The sequence below is a fragment of the Stegostoma tigrinum genome, chromosome 33, assembly GCF_030684315.1.
Source record: "Stegostoma tigrinum isolate sSteTig4 chromosome 33, sSteTig4.hap1, whole genome shotgun sequence".
In the NCBI taxonomy this organism is placed as follows: domain Eukaryota; kingdom Metazoa; phylum Chordata; class Chondrichthyes; order Orectolobiformes; family Stegostomatidae; genus Stegostoma; species Stegostoma tigrinum.
This window is the reverse complement of record NC_081386.1, coordinates 25,170,428-25,191,370: the sequence shown is the minus strand read 5'-3', so window position 1 is coordinate 25,191,370 and position 20,943 is coordinate 25,170,428. Positions and strand designations below refer to the sequence as shown.

General features: G+C 39.4%; 1 long non-coding RNA gene across 1 annotated transcript in view; it reads right to left on the bottom strand.

Annotated features, from left to right (window-relative positions):
* Positions 1-2,960: 2,960 nt before the first annotated feature.
* LOC125467192 (uncharacterized) overlaps positions 2,961-20,943 on the bottom strand; it is an 89,432-nt gene continuing 71,449 nt past the window's right edge. The window contains exon 4 of the long non-coding RNA XR_007250590.2: positions 2,961-6,706. This is a non-coding gene — a long non-coding RNA (uncharacterized LOC125467192). The remainder of the gene's footprint in view (positions 6,707-20,943) is intronic.

Sequence of the window (20,943 nt, the reverse complement as noted above, 5' to 3'; positions counted from 1 at the left end):
ATAGATTGTGGGTGTAAAGTCAACTCAAAATTCGATGTAAAACAATGTAAGATTCGTGTTCTCTGCCTTGGAGCTTGGTACGGCGAACTTTTCACCCCAATCACTTCAGAATTTGCTCTAAGTGAGACGCCCTTGTTCATACCGCGTGGTGGAACGAACTCCAGAGGTGACTGAATTAATCCTTTATCGGGCGATCTATCAAGGAGTGTTAGAATTTACAGAGCCTTCATAGCCGTTACTGTAGTAAGTTTCATAAGGACAAATATTTGATTCAAAGGCGGGGCTCTCAGTGAGAAGTTCTGTTCCAAGAAGTTGAGCTCAGTTGGAAGTGGCCGTTGGACAAAATTGTTAAAATGACAAGATATCACTTTGTCTTCTTAAGTAAAAGTAGAGTATCTGCACGGAATCAACCAAGCCTCTAAAGCCCCATAATAAAATCTTCGCCAGATTCACCTTTACAATCGCGTCATCGTCTTTCGTTTTGCTCCGTTATCTTATTAACGAAAAATAAATACCCAAAGTGTTTCACAGTTCAAGATTTTTGGGTTTGGTGCATTGAAACCTGCCTAAATGTGGGAAATTCAAGACTGGGGAACTTAAGGTTCCCCAGTCGCCATCGATGGTAACCCAGTGAGAATTAAGAGTTTCAAAACTGCACATGTGAATGTAAGTATCAGGGCATCTCGGAATAAAATCCACCAATGAAAGTCACTTGAACCAGACGAAACAAGAGATGTAACATACGTTTATTGACTACTAACGCGGAAAGATAACTAGTCTTTTGTAGCCTTTGGTGTGAACTCAACAACGTGAATGTCTAACTGCTTTATCGACAAACGGATATATTGCGAACTATAATGAGCTATTCTGCGTTGCAGAGAGTGGAATAGATGCTCAAAGACAGTTCTGTGTTATAAATGGTTGGCTGGTCTTTGCAGCCCGTGGTTGTTCCGTAATGATCAGAGGCGGTGTAGGCTGGCTTCTATATCTTGCATTGGACGCTGGGTTTGTACGGGGTAGGCTGATCTGGGCTCGATGTCCATGGACCTCCACCCTGCCCTCAACTCAGACTAGCTATTTTGCAAACTCTAATGAACATCCCTAAACCAACAATCTACAGATCTTCTCTCATAAGGAAACTCCGTTCTATCCTCGAAAAGAATGTGTCTTGCCACCGAAATTTATTGATTGACACCAATAGACACCAATCACCTGGTTCCATCACCAAAAGAAAACCAACCTACATTTCTTCACAAACAAAATAACTCAATAATCCGTATTCAAGTCGCTACATTAATTCTCATGTCTCCAGACCGTTCCTCCAACATCTCTACGAACTTCGGAAATTCCGGGGCAGTATCGATGTAAGGCTATAGTTTAAATGCGAGACAATCTACATGAAGCTGCATGCTTCAGACACTCAAAGCATTGATTTGTTTGTTTGGGTACATTGCTCTAAGTAACAATCGTCATACTTGTTCTAGCCATGTTCTATACACGGTTGTAATTGGACATTGCCAGATAATCCGCGGACACTGGGGTCTGCAGTGGTTAACTTAACCGAAGACCATTTATCCCTTAGCCTGTCCTCGCTGTTCACCGAAGACCAGTTGTTGAGATTCTTTACAGATATTGCTAGTCAGTTCGTGCTTGTACTTTTGTCGCCTGCTCTTTACCTTGATCACCAGCAGAAGATAGGATTTGGGACCATGTTTAGTACCAACGCGCAACACGAGGAAACCGACTTGACGTAATAAGGTCTTAAAATGAAATTTAAATCTGTACTTAACCATAATGATGTTGACACAATGATTAATGATAAATCTATGTTTGTGTCCAGCTACAGTTCACTAACTGTGCTTGAGAATCTATTTCAATTACAAAACAGAATCCCAAACTAAATTAAACTTGGCGTCCAGTAATCTATAATGAATATGAGGAGCGTGTAGTGCTCGAGCAGTAAGATTGCAATGTGCAGGAGAGACGAAGGTACATAGTTTTACTGCGCAAGCATCAAATATATTTGTATTTAAGGAAAAACGACTCGGATGACAAACTTCTGATCCAGGGTACGATAAAGCTGGTACAGTCCAGAATTAGTTGAGATTTCTCAATCCATTCCAAATGCCAGTGGCCAAAGTTCAAAATAAATATTACAAGAACAGGAAATAACTTGTGGCCAAAGCCTGCTGACAGGAAAATAAATTAAGCTATAAAATATTGTATAAAATATCATAAAAATTTCCGAAATATTACCTAGTTATTTGAGAATAATGAAACTAAAATAGTTGTTACATAGTATTATTCCCGGTTTATTCTGAATCATTCACAGCATAAAAATGTGGACAAGCGTCGGGTTCATGTAAACAGTTACGTTTTTGCCCAACGAAACAACCATCATTGGTGGATTTCCATTGCTGTAATATTAATGAATTAATGTACGAGTGGGCGGTGACAGGTTTTAATGTTTAATCAGTTCCTGCAATGCTTTGAATCACCAACGGATATGTGCTGGGGACAATGCTGTGCAACAACATGCATTAAGCGTTCACAGTTTTCAATACTGTTTTTACTGATGTAAGAAAACGAATTGAGCAAATCCATGGAAATATAAAGAAGAACTTATGAAAATAAAGGTAGACGAAGTCCTTCCTTTACCCAACGGAATATTAAACATTCTTACTATGGTTTCTATTTTGGGGGAGAAACGAATTTCCCAGCTAGGCACAGAGTCCTTGCATTGAGCGAAAATGACAAATCAATTAACCATTCGACACTAATTGCAAACACGTTTCTACATAGCCATTGGGTTGATGGAAGCTTAACTTCTCGTTCCTTCTTCTACCAATTGATATCTGGCACGAGGATTTATTCCTGCAACAAACATACAACAAATAATCTCACCGCGCCCCCCCCCCTCCCCACCAACACATCCCACGTGCCAAAAAAAAACCAAGAAATTGATCATCCTTTAGAATTTATTCGATAATTATTGAAGAACATCCTAATAAGAATTAACTTTTACTCAAAATAGTGTTGCATCCTTTAACATGTAAAGAAATTTGTTTCAGAAAAGTATGGAATCCTCTGTTCATACTCTTTGAAATTCTTTGAAGCTTTGCTCCATAAATCTGTACATCAACCTCTCCTCCAATTTACACCCAGTGAAGGGTTTAATCCGAAACATCTGGAACTAACAGCATCAAATCAGAATAATTTCTCAGCATGGGTCCCCAACCCCTGAGATGCACGAAATTTCAGATTCTTCCGAATTAAAGTTCTACTTGCTTAAGTTTACAGGCAACCCTTCTTCCTCTTATTGCGCAAGATACATTTCGGGTAAAAATAGTCACAAAAAGATACCAACAATAAAAAGTCCCTGGCAAGCTGTCGTAGAATTTCAACATAACATCTTCTAGAAATTGATCATTCACATTATTGTTAATTACTCAATAAAAAAGATTGGACAAAGGTGCAAGAAGTAAACATTCCATCAGGGTGTAACGTGTAAACTAAAGAGCAATACAACTGTTGGTTGTATCAAAAATAAATTATCTCTTAATGCACAGGTAGCTGGGGCTCCATTTCAACCCTCATATTGGAGGTCTACGCTCTTTTCGCGATATTCTCATTTTAAATTTAATTTCCAAAACATAAAACAATAGTCTCCACACTAATTGTTTTACTGTTTCCTATGTTTATGTTTCGGTTTACGATTTATAATAGTCGCTGGATTTAACCGACAATTATTTTAGCAGGAAATTGTGTATATAATTTCAATTTAAAATCAGTTCCATTGGAAATAATAGTCAACATCTGAGTCTTGCTAAATTTGTGTTAAATGTTTAGCCAGACAGATGCTGAATGTTCCCGCGTTTTTGTCATTATTCTCAGTGCTGAGAGAGCCAAGCTCAGTCCGGAAACAGGAGCGGCGCTAAATAAATTGCTTCTCGTAGCCGGCGGAAATGTTTGTTTAATAAGCCTACGAATAAAAGCGTTTTGGACTTCCGCTGTTCCTGAAATGTTCTTTAAGAACGCTTATCTTTCTCTTGCCATTATTTTCCCTCTCTCTTCCTCCTCGTTCTTTCTTCGAGTTATATGTGATCACACGTTTTGAAATTATTAGAAGCCATGGCTTCTTGAACCCAAACTTGGAAGTGGGGATAAAGTCCTTTGTCCTCTTTCTGTTTTGTTTATTCATTCACTGGGTATGGACGTCTCAGGCAGTTATTGCCTATTTCTAATTGAGTTAAGAGTCAATTACATTGCTATGCGTCTGGAGTCACAGTAAGGTCAGACCAGGTAAGGGTTTCATAGTCACAACAACAATAAAAAAACAAAGTTGCTGGAAAAGCTCAGCGGGCCTGGCAGCATCTGTGAAGGAAAACAAAAGAGTTAACGTTTCAAGTCCGGTAATCCTTCCTCAGAACTGATCAGGATGCAAAAGGTTTCATAGTCATTATTAGATCCTTATTTCCAGATTTTTTTATTGAATTCAAAGTTAACAATCTGCCATGGAGGGATATAAATCCAGTCTCCGCAATTTTAACTGAATTTCTGGATTAATAGACTAGCGGTAATACCATGAAGCCATTACTTCCCCCATTGCCTCTTGGACTGCAACAAAAAACTGTATTTGGTCCATTCTCTCACGCCTCTCACCGTAAGTCTTGGGCTTGGCGTTGCCACGCCGCTGCACTTCCCTGAGTGTAATTCCAACACTATCATCAATATTGGCGCAAGAGACTGCGGAGGGTTCTGCACAACTTAAGAGTTTTTGCCATCTTCTGTGATTGCTTTAAAAGGTCGTGCTTGAATTTGACCCCACTAAGATATCTAACCATGATCCCGACATGTATCTATCACTGAGATTTTGCTCATTGCAATAAAAGCAGTTCCGAACAAGTAAAATTAGGCTCGAAATATTAACTGTTATTTTCTCTGCGCAGATGCTGCCAGTCCACTTGAATTTCTCTAACATTTTTATATTTTAAAACAAAAGTTCGTTTCAGGTGAGTTTGTAATCAGCAGAAATTTTCAGTAATTAATTTGCTGGAAGATCCTATGAAAAGCCTGCTAAATTGGGCTAGTTATTTTGAATGTAAGCCCATTAATGGATATGTTTTGAAAAACATTTATTTAAAAGTTCCCAACTATATTTACTGACTAAATTATGCAAAGTGGAACTGTAGCTGTTCTTAAAACAACTTGTTCAGACATGTTATGACACAGATGTAGAATGGGGATTAAAATTGTTTCAGGGATAGTAGGAACTGCATTTGCTGAAGAATCTGAGATAACACAGTGTAGAGCTGGATGAACGCAGCAGGCCAAGCAGCATCAGAGGAGCAGGAAAGCTGACCTTTCGGGCCTAGACCCTTCTTCAGAAATCTAGAACAGGGTTCTGATTTTGGACTTCTGGCTCAGAGTTGGGACATTACCCCTGCACCAGAAAAATGAGATGCTACATCGAAGTGAATTACTGTCACGGTTTGTATTGGTAATGACTAACGTGCTCATTTTTGTGGTAGACCTATTTTCGTCTGTTTCATCAAACGTTTTAGGAAGCTCTTAAACATCTCAAGAAATATATTAAAAGGCATAATAAATGTAAACCCCCTTAAGATTTCACTGGTTCATAGCAGATTTTCCAGTCATCAAACTGCAGATTGAACTGGATGGGGAGAGTGAGATGGGAGGGAAAATACACGGTCCAATCTAGTGCAACGGTAGAGGTACTTTACATCGGAATAGCCAACTGTGCCCAGTGCAGAAACCCTGAGATGCGAGGGTAATGTCATTGGGCATTGTACCATCCGTACACAGTGTAACCCCCTCCCAGCAAAGGCCAGCACCTGCAAAATATCGGAAAATTGCAGAAATACAAACTAACCCGCAAAACGCAATTTCTAATATGTCTATTTAAAAATGTACAAGCAGGGTAAAGTTTCATTTTCTCTCTATAAGCAAACAATAAGACGCATTCAAATTTTGTTAATATTGATATATTCCTGTGTTCAAATTCATATATGAATTTTAGCAAGGCTGTTCTGAAATCTTCCCACTTCTTAAAGATACGTGGGCTCGAAAACAAAATAAGACCGCCTCCTCTTTTAAGAATAACTTGGACTCACCGAGCTTATTAGGAATATTTGCAGCAGAGATAGTAGGAGCTGCCATTAGGAATACTTGCTACTTGCTTTCAGTTTTTGTCGCGATGACGCCTCCTTTACTGGGCGTGCTATGAAGTTGTGATGTATTTACTAACTGAGCCATTCCTACATCAGTCCTACACACATCACACACACACATCTCTAATTTTGAGCCTTATGAAATGGACCTCAATGGTGCTGATGCTGTATGCGAAAACGAACAACAAAGATCTAAGTAGCAGTGGATAGGGAAATTTTTGATTCAGTTACAATAAAATACACAAGCTGAAATCCAAGCTTCTTCTAAAATACAAAGCGTTCCTTTCAGCAGTCAAAAGTCTGATAAAAATCAGTAATAAATAAATGTCAATAGTAGTGCTCTATAAGGTGTCCTCGCCTATGACTGGTAGTCCAATATCCAAACAGCAGCCTATCTTTCTCCAAGGCCTTTAAGCTTCTTGCAGTTTTGCGTGTTGTATTTGCTCCACGCATTCGTCTGCAGTGTGGCGTTTTGGGCCACCTTCGCCTTTGGTAACTGCAGCTCTTCAGACAGTCTGCAAAACAAAACACAGGGAGCAATGAAGAAATGTGAGGACGTAATCCATTTGGGCTGCTTAATTTTCTTTGTGAGCCAGCACAAGAAGAAATAGTGGATAAACATCCCCAACACAACACGTACGCTTCCCATTTCAGAATCTATAGCTAAAAGGTCATACCAAATTCATAGCAGTTCAATTAATTTTTAAACATTTTATAGAACAGATAGTGGTTATTTTGGGCGTTCTATTTTAGTAACAATCTTAATGGACTTTACGTGAGATAGTTTTAGAGTCATAGAGATATATAGCACGGGAACAGATCCTTCGGCCCAACTCGTCCAAGCCGACCATATATCCAAATAAATCTAGTTTCATTTGCTAGCATTTGGCCCATGTCCCTCTAAACCCTTCCTGTTCATATACCCATCCTGATGACTTTCAAACGTTGTAACCATACCAGTCTCCACCACTTCCTCTGGCAGCTCATTCCATATACGCTCTACACTTTACGTGAAGAAGTTGCCCCTTCCGTCCCTTTTATATCTTTCTCTTCTCACCCTAAACCTATGCCCTCTAGTTTTGGACTCCCCCACCCTGGAGAAAACAACTTGGCTATTTACTCTATCCGTGCCTCTCATGATGTTAAAAAGTCACCCCTCCGCCTCCGACCCACCAGGAAAAATAGCCCCAGCCTATTCAGCATCAACCTCTAGCTCAAACCCTCCAACCCTGGCAACATGCTCGTAATTTTTTTCTGAATCTTTTCTAGTTTCATAACATCCCTCCCAAAGGAGGGAGACCAGAATTGCTCGCAATATTCCAAAAGTGGCCGAACCAATGTCCTCTACAACTGCAACATGTCCTCCCAGTGTTACACAAAATTATTGATCTGATAATTTATAAAACTGGCAGTGTATAAATTAAAATTCTCTCTATTGTCTCTGACCGTACTTTCACGCACCAAGTGCCTGTTGCCACAGATAGAAATGACATGAAACAAGTTGGGGACTGACAGTATGGATTCATTCAGAAGCATGATGCAAGGGATGAGAGGTACCGGAGCAATGTGGCGTGACATAAGATGCTAGAACTAGGACTGGTTTCATTAGGACAAGAAAGCAAGAGCTTTAACTGAAGCTCTGTTTAATTTCGAGGGGATGACAAGAGTAAATTGTTCATTCTAGATGGATTATCAATAAGAAAGTCAGGAGAGAGTTAAGCAAGAGACGGTAGGGACAGCAGATGCTGGAGAATGTGAGATAACAAGGTGTAGAGCTGGATGAACACAGCAGGCCAAGCAACATCAGAGGAGCAGGAAGGCTGACGTTTCGGGCCTAGACCCTTCAGAAAAAGGGTCCGAAGAAGGGTCTAGGCCCGAAACGTCAGCCTTCCTGCTCCTCTGATTTTGCTTGGCCTGCTGGGTTCATCCAGCTCTACACCTTGTTATATCGGAGAGTTAAGCAACTTTTGTTTTTATATGGAGTGGATTAATTCTTTGCAATAGTTGAGATGCTTTTTGAGAGAAAATTGAATAAAACATGGGGAGATTGTGAGAAATCAAGGCTATGAGTTTGTACATTAATTGTATATCAAAAGAGCATGGACAGATTGAACGGGCTTTTTGTTTCTTTCTTAATTCTACAATTCGATGGAGTCGTCAAATGGCCACATCAGAAAGAATAAAAGGTTTAGGGTGAAAAAGAATCCAGAGAAATGAACAGTCCTAACGCTGTATCATACTCATAGACAGCCTTCTTGTCGTTATTGTTGCTCTCTGTATTTCCATACTATTTAAATACTAAATGGTTGATATTGGTTTGATATCCAGGTCACGACTATAATTCCCTTCGTACCCGCCTCCTTATGCTCACATACATAAAATGCCCAGGTTTCCAAAATTTCACGTATCGGACCACGTTATTGCGCTGTCTTCTAATTTAGCATAAGTTTATCATTTCTATAACATACCAAAGATTTCACACAAAGGAAACGAAATGTCGTTGTAAACTCTCCACCTATCCTAGGTGATGCTGTGAAGCCAATCTTCACAAACACCACTTCGTAACATTACGTGCATTCCACGATGTAGGTTAAACGGATTCAGCTGCTCGACAGCAAAGGGCACAATTAGCAAACAAACAAACCATCAACACAATAACACCACGCGTGCACTATTTTTAATAGGATGTGACAGACGCGCGTTCCCAGGACAATCAAAGTCCAAACCACCGCTCACTCTCTTGCTGGTTCTCTGTCTTTTCAAAATTCTAAACGATTCTGACATATTTCCCGATGTCAAGATCGCATAAACATAATCCTTTGAGTCTGTGACAATGAGTGCAGAAATGTTCAAAAGGACCCAACATTTCATTGGATTCAATACAGGTTTCAACCTCCACGGTAAGAGAATGGTTACTTCAGTGTTGATTTGGTTCTGTTCCCCAAATATAAATTGTCTTCCGGCTTTCTGAATCTCACTTTAAGCTAAGAATTCTTCCCAAATCAAGCTGCTGGTTATCAGATTTGTGCTTATTTTCACTGTTGGATTTTATAGACGATCTCCCCAGGAAATGAAATGATCTGCACTGTGTTTTAAATGGCAGGATTAACGCATTGAACATTGAGTAAGCAGTTCAGAGATGAGTGCTTGGTTTTTACATGTGCAACTCATTCATATAAAAGGTTTTAATCATTTATTTAATTCTGAAAGTGGAAGCAACAAGAATAGATTTTGAAAGATACATAATCTATTGTACGTAATCTAAGATTTTTTTACATATGATTCTTAACTTTGTTAACTTCAGGTCAGTTTTCTCATTACAGAAGTGTGTGGTTCTGGGGTATCAGCAAACCTGCTGAGTGCTGTATTTCCCTCCTGTCAATACTATCACTTCGAATGAGCCGCTTTTCCTTGCAACGCCTTAGAAGCGCTTGCCAGTTGAAAATTTCTGTATCGAATGAGTTTGGTGGCGAAGCAAAAATTCGTAGATTTGTACCGCCACCCCCACTGATGCGCGCGCGCGCGTACACACGCACAGATGAGTTGCTTTGCGCATTGACACTCTCTGAACCTTTCTGAAAACATTTACCGTGCACGAGAAGCAGAGTCAAACAGGAGGTAACTTCTCGGTTTGGAGTTTGCATATGGAGTTCGATTTTCATTGAACAATTTGACTACAGTCAATAAATATTAACTGTCCACTAGGATTTATGCTTGCATAGGGAGTTGTGAGCTAATTGAAGATCTCATGCTTTAATTAGGTCTTTATCCTCTCGTCCTGCATGCAACCTGCTGCATCGTTCACCATAATCTTATCAATGAACCTTTTCATTGTGTGAATGCTTTGCAACAATGAACACAGAGGACACACATTGAAGGGCACTCAGATTTCAAGTGGGCCGATATATGTTATGGTTTATTTTTGCAAATGAGCGCAATTGGGTCTTCCGATTTGGCTCGTGAATGCATGTTATACGACATCCAATAACCCATATCCCCATTATGCAGGCTCAAGTCTAAATTTTCAACACATTGCAGCTATGGAACATATTGAACTTTCCGGAATTAAAAGCCTCTTGAACTAAAGTATACTTCGCTTAATCAACAATTTGATCCCAGCTTCAGCCACCTCCCTAACTTACCTGCACCCCACCCTCTCTTTCCAGTAAAGACGATGTGAAGCATGATTTGTTCATGACTGTTTCCTTGCGTCAGGAGCTGTTCTAAAGCAAAAGGTTTCATAATTGAATGCTACCCTTTCTAACAGCAGTAAAGACTTTCCGGCTCCTCTGATGCTGTCTGACCTGCTGTGCTCCTCCAGCTCCACATTTTATCGACTCTGGCTTCCAGTATCTGCAGTCCTTACTATCTCCTAACTACAGTAAATTCGCTTTCACCCAAAATGTGTTTCATCTGCCTTATCACACACACAATGTCCACACTGAGATCAACACCACTGAGTCTGAAAGCTTCCCTTTCTCACAGCCTACCCAGGAACGTTTGGTCCTGTGAACAACACGACTTTTGATCTGCTTTTCTATCTGTCTTATTTACCTTTCAGATTCACACATCTATCCGTATATTCCAATGAAAGAGGTAATATGTAGACCGATCTATGAATTGCGCCCCTGTCTTCAACACTCAGTAACACAAAATCCTCGCTTCCCCGACCCGTTTGCCTTCAGCATAAGGGCTAGCTGGTATGATGCAATAGACCAGCGTTAAATCTCGATTCGATTGTAAGAATTGTAAATCAAAGAAATATAAGAAATCTAGTGAATCGTCCTTTATCGAGTGTAGCTGCTCGCTCACAGAATGAACAGTATAACCTACTGTTGCTATCTCAAACCCCCTTCCTCATTATTTTCTAGTACAAATTTAGATTCCATGCGAAAATGCAGTTGCAAATTACAATTAAGAAGAATTTTGGACAAATATTGAAAGAGACGGCGCACCTTTTACAATGTCATAACGATTCTGTTATGGCATCAGTACTAGCATTGTGACATCACCAAGAAGACGAGCTCTAGAAAAATAACCATAAACTAATCGGAGACTTAGCTTCTCCCTTTTTCAATTCACGGCTGCTTAGCCTGGTAGGTTAGTTAAACTGCAGCTCTGCTCTTGATCCACCGATTTGACAGTCCTATGCCGGCACGTGGGAAGAAGGCAGCAGGTCCGTGGGAACACCAGCACATCGGACATGAGCCTCATTCCCCCCACCACACTTATCCCCTACAAGTGACACATTACCCGCCTTTGACAGTTCTTTCATTGTCACTGGGTCAAAATCTTGGAACCCCCACAAACCTAACATCTTTGTGAGAGCAATTCCATGGCAGAGGCCCAGTAGTTCAGCAAGAAGATTCACCAACGCCTTCTCAAGAACTAAGGATGGGCAGCAAATGCCAGTCTTGACACCGCCCTACTTCCAGGTATTAATTCTGAATTCCATTTCAGTTTCGAGAATTGGTGTGACAACACCTCATTGAAACAGTCTCAATAGCTAGATGTTTCATGTCCACTGTGATTCATGCAAAGTTTGATCTGTACGTAGGCCTGACACAGCAGCCAGCTCTAGTCTCACGCTTACACTGAAACGTCACCAATACAGAAATTGCTGGAGCAAGCCAACAAATTTGGCAGCATCTGTGGAGAGAAAGCAGGGTTGACGTGAAGAAGGGTCACTGAACTCAAAACGTTAGCTCCGCTTTCTCTCCACACATGCTGCCAGACCTGTTGAGTTCCTTCAACAATCTCTATTTTTGTTGTTTCGGATCTTCAGCATTCGCAGTTCTTGGTTTTATTTACAGTAATATCACCGGGGTCCCACTTAACTGAGTGGAATTCTGTTTGTGTGTTTAAATAGAGGTGTGCAGCTGGCAGTACAGATCCGCGCTGTGAGTTCGATACACTCGAAAGTGAATACCTATTGAAGTGTATTTTGGCAGCGGGTAACCAAGTGTTGTTATACTGTTGCTTACAATGGGGAGGCAGTTCATGTTACAGTTAACGTCGCGTCTCATTAATTTATACAAACACTAAGTTGCTGGTACCTACTGATCTGGATTTTCTGATGTGGGACGGATCCAATGCAGCAACAGTAAGAAAACAATCCTTTCCAAAACCCTTCTATATACACAGTTTAGACAGTAGAAGGACTAGCTAATATACGCTGCCTGGGTGGAGTCATTGAAACAATTTACAGCTGCTCAGACCTTGAATTTCCTTTCGAAAACAATGAGGCAGAAGTCACAACTAATCTTATGGAGAGTTTGCACTTTCATGTCTAGCACTGGCAGTGACAACTGACATGTTACTTTTCCTCCGAAGGTTTACTCGTTTAAATCACAGATTGAAAATCTCGCTTGTAATCCTGTTTATGAGGGAGATGCTGGTCTAAATAGCTCACTGCAATGTGGAATGGTTTTCCAACAAAGACAAACATAAAGACAAATTCTAATGGACCGCATTAACAGCGGTCATGGACTACCACACGTAACTTGGTTTTAATTGAAAGCTCATTCTCTATGAAACGCTCTCGAACCTTTCCTCATTTCGGCCCTAAAACAAAATCAATAACAAGCAGAAGTAAGATTTAAAAGAGGAAATTCCACTTTCAGACTGTCCTTTCCTTTTGAAATGCAAAGTTAGCGGAGAAGGATTTGAATCATCAATGTCTAAACAGCATTCAAGGCCCGTCCATCAGGTACAGAAAGAGATTTGTTCCCCAGCCTATTACCGTCGATTGCATTGAACTAAATTGAGGGAAACTTCACAGCGGAACAAAGGCGCCCAACTCCTGTGAGAAACACCCTCCTAATCTGTGAAACACCTCACGCCGCCCTGAACACAGCAAATCCCTCCACCATCTGCTCCAACCGTAGCCAACCTCCTCAAACACGAACAAATCAAGTCCCCAGACACGGCGAACTCTGTTGGAGATGTCTGGGAGCCTAACTGGAACACATTACTGCGCTACACCGGATTCCGAACTCGCTTCGTATCTTGTCCCATTTTCCGGCAGCAATCTTACTTCTGTGATTATTTACAAAATGAAATTTAGGTTTTCCATTGACAATGATTTTGAACGTGCACTGTAATATTTACATACTTAAATAGATGCTGAATTCTCTGCAGGACTTCGGGAGAATTAAACTTGTCTTCATCAGTTTCTTTACTGAGTGAGTTTATGGGCTTAACGTTTACATTCAACCAAAGCTTTAATAATATACACCCATCCACCCACCCACACAGACACCCACAAATGTGGTAGGGATTTGACCCCAGAGTCTACGCAGAATTCTCAATTTCCACGTGCACCGGATCCTTTAAATCCCAGAGAACTGTCGAAAGGCTGTAGCTTTCAATTAAGCATAACTGCAATTCCAGAGCTAGCACAAAAGTGTAAGGAGATCACAGGGCAAAGATTGTCATGCGCAAACAAGATTTGCATCGTGAAATATGACGGCATCCTGCAAAACCCCCGTTCCAGCCATACAGCTTTGCGGTACAGCCTCCCAATACTTCTCTGCAGTATCCCAGACCGAGTTTAACCCAGACAGAAGCCCCTTTGTGCTAAAGCTCGATTTGCAGAGAACAGCGACCTGTGTTTTACACAGTGTGCCGTCGATTACATCACAGAGAATTTGACTTAGTCACTGGGCCCAGGAATTCTGAATGCACCCTATTTCTGTTCGCGTCTTTTATCTGGGGTGGGGAAGGGAGGTGAGTGGGTGAGTGGCTGGGAGCTGTGGGTGGAATGAGGAGAAGTAGAAAAATAGAAATGGGAAATTAAGTGCAGTCCAACGATGTACCGGTTAGGAGGATTAGCCTCACCAGATTGCCCGTTTTGTCCAGGGATGTGCAGGTTAGATGGATTAGCCGCGGAAAAAATAAAATGGGCGGGGTTACAGAGATTGGGTGGAGTGCTCTTCAAAGGGTTAGTGTAGACACGATCGACAGAATGGCTTCCTTCTGCGCAGTAGGGATTCCATGACACAATGAACTAGGAGATTGACAGAAAACGTGGGAGGGAGATAGAATCATTTTAATAAAGATCTTCATCATAGTATCTATCATTGCCATGTTTTTTTAAAATATACATTCTGGAGCATATTTAAATGCACTAAAGATCACTTGAAATTCTGTTCTTCATGAATTTTGCATAAACTATAAATTAGAAGCTCCCAGTATACAATCATATGTTTTTCTTGCCTGCAGTCTATGTTGAAATCACAGACCAATGCACACTCTACTGTTGTAATTGCTTTCATCCCAATTCTAGGGTAGTGATCCACAGATCTGGAGTAATGTTTTCAGACTTGAGTTCAAATTACACCATTGCAGTTAGGGGTATTTACTTTCAATTAATTAATTTAATCTCAATTTTTAAAAAAACTGGTCTTAGTAACAATGATGAAGATTCATAAAAGTCCAAAGGATTCATTCATATCCTTCATCCTTACTCTGGCTGAACTGCATATAACACCAGACCAACAACAATGTAGTTAACCCTTATTTGCTACAGAAAAAAATGCCAAGTCTCCTTTGACAATATCCTCCAAATCTTCCACTTCTACCAGCTAGAAGAAGTACAACAAACACATGGGAACAGCATCTCCAACAAGTTCTGCTTGAAGTCACACATCATTTTGACTTAGTATTTTGTCACTATTACTTTACTCTCACTAGGTCAAAATCTTGAAACATCCTCCCAAACAGCACTGTTGGTAAACTGACACATACTGACATTGATTGCAGTGGTTCAAGAAAGCTACTCAACATGAACCTCTCAAGGGTGCTTATTTAAGGCAATATATAATGGCCTTGCCAGTGAAATTCATGTCCCATGAACAAACAAAAAAATGCCGTCCTCGTCTTTACTTTCACACTTGAAACTGCAAGACAAGCACTGAGTTTAGCTTAATCTACAAACTACTTTTTCCTATTAATGTATGCACTTGGTTCTTCACTTTTTGTTTAATGAAAACAGAGAGAGAAATTTTAAAAACTATGAATAAAACAGTGATAACACTATTAACATTCATATTGCAAATGCAGAAAAAGTAACAGGAACAAAATGACAAAGTACAAGTTAAGGGATCATATAAGGAAATACTTCTCTATACAGAGATCATTGTCTGAATGCTGTCCAAGTAGGCAGAGGAGTCAGAGCAGAAACTCTGGATGTTGTGATCAAAAATTAAAAATTTCGTTTGAAGGATGCATTTGATGGGACAAATGCCATCCTCTCTACTCCTCAACCCCATCAAACAAATCAAGAAAAATTGCCTGGGCCATGAAATAGGAATCAGGACCAAATTGAGATGTACCCAAATTTTGAAGGTATTTATTTAAATAATTGTTTCCTAAAATGGTGTTAAGTGTGTCATGCATGCCCACTTACCTTTCTGCTTCCATTCCTTTCCATTCCTGTAAATTACTGCTCACCTTTACTCCAAAATTTGGTAAAAAGAAATCAGATGAGAAAGTGCTATTCTGCCCATCAATCTTATTCCTTCACTGAACCATGTACAAGATACCTTACTCAGGACACATACTTAATCCCCTTCTACAGCACATCATAATGTCTCCAAACATGGACAATAGCTCCCAACCAGAAACACTTTCTGTACCATCTCATACCCCCATTATTAATATTTTCTGCAGAAGTACCAAAATATTAATCTGCATACTTTCTTCAGCCTCCATAAATGATAATCTCAACCTAGAAGAACATGAATCATGGATTTGTAACTTTCATTCCAGCACTGTTCACAAATCAACTGTGTTCAATGAAAGTGGGGAGACAGAGAAGGGAAAGTGAAGAAAGATGACAAACCTCAATGAACAGAGAAGAAATATGACTCAAATAGACAGTGGAAAAGTAAGATTTTTTTAAAAAAATACACCTTTCACATTTGCAAACTGCTTTCTAATCAAATAAATGCTTTTGAAATGCAGTCAATGTTCTAATGTAGCTTTATGCCATAGACAATCTGTCCATATCAATGACCCACAAGCTGTAGAGCAAATAAACAACCAGTTAATCTGTGTTGGTGGTGTAGGTTGAGAATTTTTTATTTTTTCTCTAGGCACTGGAAGATCTGTTGCTCTTATTCAAATGATGCCATATGATTTTCAGATGCTGTCAGAAATTCAGTTTTAGTAGGTTCTGTGCTGTGGATTTTGTTAAACTTAGAAAGGAACTAGAAAATCTGTGTCATGTGTAAGTTAAACCAGGTTATTTGCTCTGCTATAACATTGTATAAATCGACTGAGATCCAATCTCTCCAACATGTCAATGTTAGATTAATCTGGATCCACTATTTCACGCTCTTGTTAATTGTAGTGTTGACGTGCACAATCAGACTAAGTCCTTTTTGTGATTTCTCTTACTTTTCATCAATCAAATATTGTGTTGCATTTTATGCTTTTACACCAATTTGACCATTTTGGCCTACCAGTGTCACATGTTAATAGAATGCTCAGGACATCATGAAGTAACAGGTCAGGGATTGTTGTCTGTAAACCAGAATTAATGAAAAGTGAAGTGATTCTTTGGGTGTTACAGAGTCAAGTAGCAGCTTTTGAATTTAAGAGCAGTTCACAGGCTCAGAGACATCTGACCTTGGAGAATTGAAACTTTGTATATCTGAATACTATCGAGAGAAAATACAGAACCCTACAAACATTTTTATGATTACGAAATGTGTTTGCTGTTGTTTAAGTTAGTTCTGGGGATTAAATTGTCCAATAGCCCAAATAAACATTATAATCCACTGATCAGTACTGACAATTCCTGCTGCAAACCTGTAACGTCAAATAAACAGCTGCTCAGCCTCCCCTATAAACGATACTGTTTAGAAGCCTAATGCTTTTGATGTTTGCTTCATTTTATTTCATTCACTTACACTCCAAAACAGCATTCTAAACAGCTGAACAGCAAATGATAAAGTAGATACCAAATGACTGATCAGTTTTAAGGGGTTGAACAACTATTCAGAAATAGTCCTTACTAAAACGATGAAATAGGATGAAAAGAGGAATACAAGATAACCTTGATCAATGTGGCAGATAGAAAATCCAACAAATTAATACAAATTAGTGGGGTTTGGCAAATTCAATTTGAGTGCCATGTTTGCATAATCACAACCAGTTATATAAGTACATTTCTCTTCCTTTCAGTCAGTGTCTTTATTTCCTTCTTTATTTTTCCTGCACTTCATTTTTCCTTTCAATATCCTTATTCCAACCTTTGTGTCTGGTTTGAGTGAGCTCTCTACATTTTTCATCCCAGTTTCTACTTTACATAATTAACAACTTGGCACCTCGAACCTGTCCTGATACTCAAACAGGTAAGAAGTTAGAGAACACAATTACAGATGACGGAAGCCAGAATTAGTAACGAAAGCCATTTAGTTTTTTTTTTCTGTTAAAAAAAATGGTTTCAATTTCTTTCGAGGTGATCAGGTAGAGTTGTGATTTATGTAAAAAAGAGCAGAAAGACATATTGGTCCAATTGACCTTTTACTGCTCCTAAAATGTCTTATATTTCAAAATTCCTCAGGATCATGAATCCATTCCCTGTAAAAAAAAGTTCCAGGAAGGATCAGGCAGTAGGGTGTTACAAAGTTTAAATTAAGTTGATTACATGAGACTGTATGCTTAAATAGGTTTATACTTGGTACATTTTTCATCTTTTCACATTACTGGTAGGATTCATAATAATTCTCCAAAAGAGATTAAAAGTAACACTGCGGATGGGAGGTGCAGCATAACTTTCAAAAGCAACAATTATCATGAATATTATCAACTCACAATTAACTCACAACTGTTGCTTTGTTTTAGAATTGAACAAAAACAAAACCAAATCCTTAAATAAATTTAACATGCAGCTGATTCAGCAACTGCCCTGATTAGGGTCATATAAAATTCTACATTTTAGCCTCATTTGAGACGAACACATATTTGGGCTAAATCTGTTTTTGTAGTTTGAAGTAAATTTGGCCGTGTGGTAAAGTGGGAAATGACAAACAGCCAAAGATGAGATACCTGTAGTAAAAAGAACATTCGCAAGAGGGGAGCAACAGTTTTATTAGAGAAAGGATAATAGGGATTAAGTGTGCTATCAAATCAACTAGAGTTTTACAGTTTTACAAATTGAATAGAAAATGTCATCAGTATTGTAGCCATATTCTGTGGTCAAATGATGGAGGCTGTACCCCATTGTCAACTGAAGAAAATACAAGGTAGTTAGATGTGTTAGCAAAGCATTTCAAGGTTAGAGTTGGAATAATTCATCATTTTGATTAATTATCAAATTTTAAAAAAGGATTGGATCTTGAGTCTGTGGGAAGGTATGTTTAAAATGTCACTAGAAGAGGCCAGAAATGAAAGTTGGAATCAGTACAAAGAAACTAGTACTGCTGGCAAGAAAGTACAGTGCTGATCAGGATAATCCTGGTGATCCATACTGAATGTGCTTTCACAGCACTTTCACCAGCCTCAGTGTTGAAACGGTTCAGGCACACAATAGGCAGTGTTGGGTTATCAACTGCATTCATTCCTTTTACAGCTAAGAATGACAGATTTAGAATAATCTATTCACACCAGCCTGGTACAAATCCTCAGATTGACAGCCAACTTTAAACCCAGAATCCAGTGAGTAGCAATTCACAAACTGCAAGCAACTATCGGTTTAAATAATGGTATGCTGTTTAGAGCCATCCTTCCATTTGAACCTTCACAGAATTCAAACGGATTGATGTTGCTGCTTGCGTGTAAATGGGCACTTTGCTTCATTTTATAATCCACAGAGCATTTCCAGATATACAGATCATCACATCACTCAGTTACAAATGTTGAGGCCAACATATTGAGCTTTGAAATGTCAACAAGCAGTGTAGTGGAATGAATGGTTGTAGTTTTGGTTTGAGCATATTAGATACTGAGTGGTGGTCAGGTCTTGAATCGAAAATGGAATAACAAAGTGTGAAGCTGGATGAACACAGCAGGCCAAGCAACATCTCAGGAGCTCAGTGCTCCTGAGATGCTTCTTGGCCTGCTGTGTTCATCCAGCTTCACACTTTGTTATCTTGGATTCTCCAGCATCTGTAGTTCCCATTATCACTGAAAATGGAATAGCTGTCTTGATGGGGCCATGATAAAAGCCTGCTGACAACTACCCATTGCTGGCATTATGCCAATTGAATTAAAAGTGCCTGTTCCTCCACTCAGAGCCAGTGGCAGACAATCTAAAAGGATATGGAAGAGGAAGAGAATTGAGAAAAGATTTGATGGTTCCTGGACTGCTTTTTATTAATTCATATCAACCTACTAGGTGGCAAGAAAAGTATCACAACTAATCTCAAAGCCCCCATGGTAGGATAAGGTCCACTTCAGATTGCTACACCACCACAGCCTCTGATCTCTGTGTGGACTCAGCAGATGTTGCAGCATCTGTGTGGAGATAAACATTTCAAGCTCAGTATAACTCTTCTTCAGAAATGCCATTCAGAAGAGTAATACTGGACTCAAAACTTCATCTCTGGTTTTCTTGCCACATTTTCTGACAAACTTGCTGAGTTTCTCTAGAACTTCCATTTTTATTCCAGATGTCCAGCATCCCCAGAAACTTGCTTTTATTAACACTGTTGGGACTGAACTACAACGTCTGCATATTAGAATATCCTTTGAGCACTACAAAGTTGGGGTGTAGCTGTGGAACTATTTCTGAACATGATCACTACCTTCAGCAGATGAGCGAAGAGAACTGTGTTGAAATTGAGAGGAGCCAGTGTGGTTAAAAGCTGACTAAAATATACCTAGGTTTGCACTACTTACCAAGAGTAAATTCTTTCCTTAAAAATCATTGGCAAATGTACACAAGCCTTCAGTGGATAATGAAAAGTCTATTTAATTCAAACAGCAATAGCAAACAACACGATTCTGTGTTATATTGTTTGCTTCAATATTTGATGTCCCTTTTTTAAAGCCTTGCATCCCTTATGCTTTTATCAACACTATCAGTATCATTAATACCAATGAGTTTTATTTTTTTCTGTTGCAAGTGATCATTGTTGGCTATCTGAGCAAATCCAACAGTAAAATTACACCTTCATGCTCCACAATTTGTTTTGTCACTGCATGGTGCGCAGTTGAAATCCATCAACAACTGAATTTCTTTTCATGTATTTGAAGTGTCTAAGGTATCTTTCAACACCTCTACACAGTGAATGGCTGGGAGTGAGTTTCAAGCCTGGGACATGCCTGACATATTTCAATGATATACACAATCAGTGAGGAGTACAAGTAGTTTGAAGAAATATATGCAGTCCAGGCAGTATGTTGCTACATAAAATATATTTACAAGCATCTGTGTGTTGGAATGTGCATTTATAAGCACTCAGCATCTCCTCCCCACCCATTTCCTGAGGTGACCTTAACAAACTTAGAATTTTTTTTTACCTGAGGAGGAGGACTAGTCAACCTATCCTGTCAGTTCCAGCTCTCCAGAACAGCTATCTCCTCACTTAATGCTTTAAAAAAAACACTTTTTTCAAATATATCCACTTCCTTTTGAAAGATATTGTCAATCCTATTGGATCACTATATCCACTGGCATTCCTGACAAGAGCCCTCACGAATCTCTGTAATGAAAAAGGCGGGGATTTCTTCCAGCCTCTGCCTTTATAAAGTCCATGAAGGACTGATATCTGAACTTCTCATACTAACACATAGACTAATG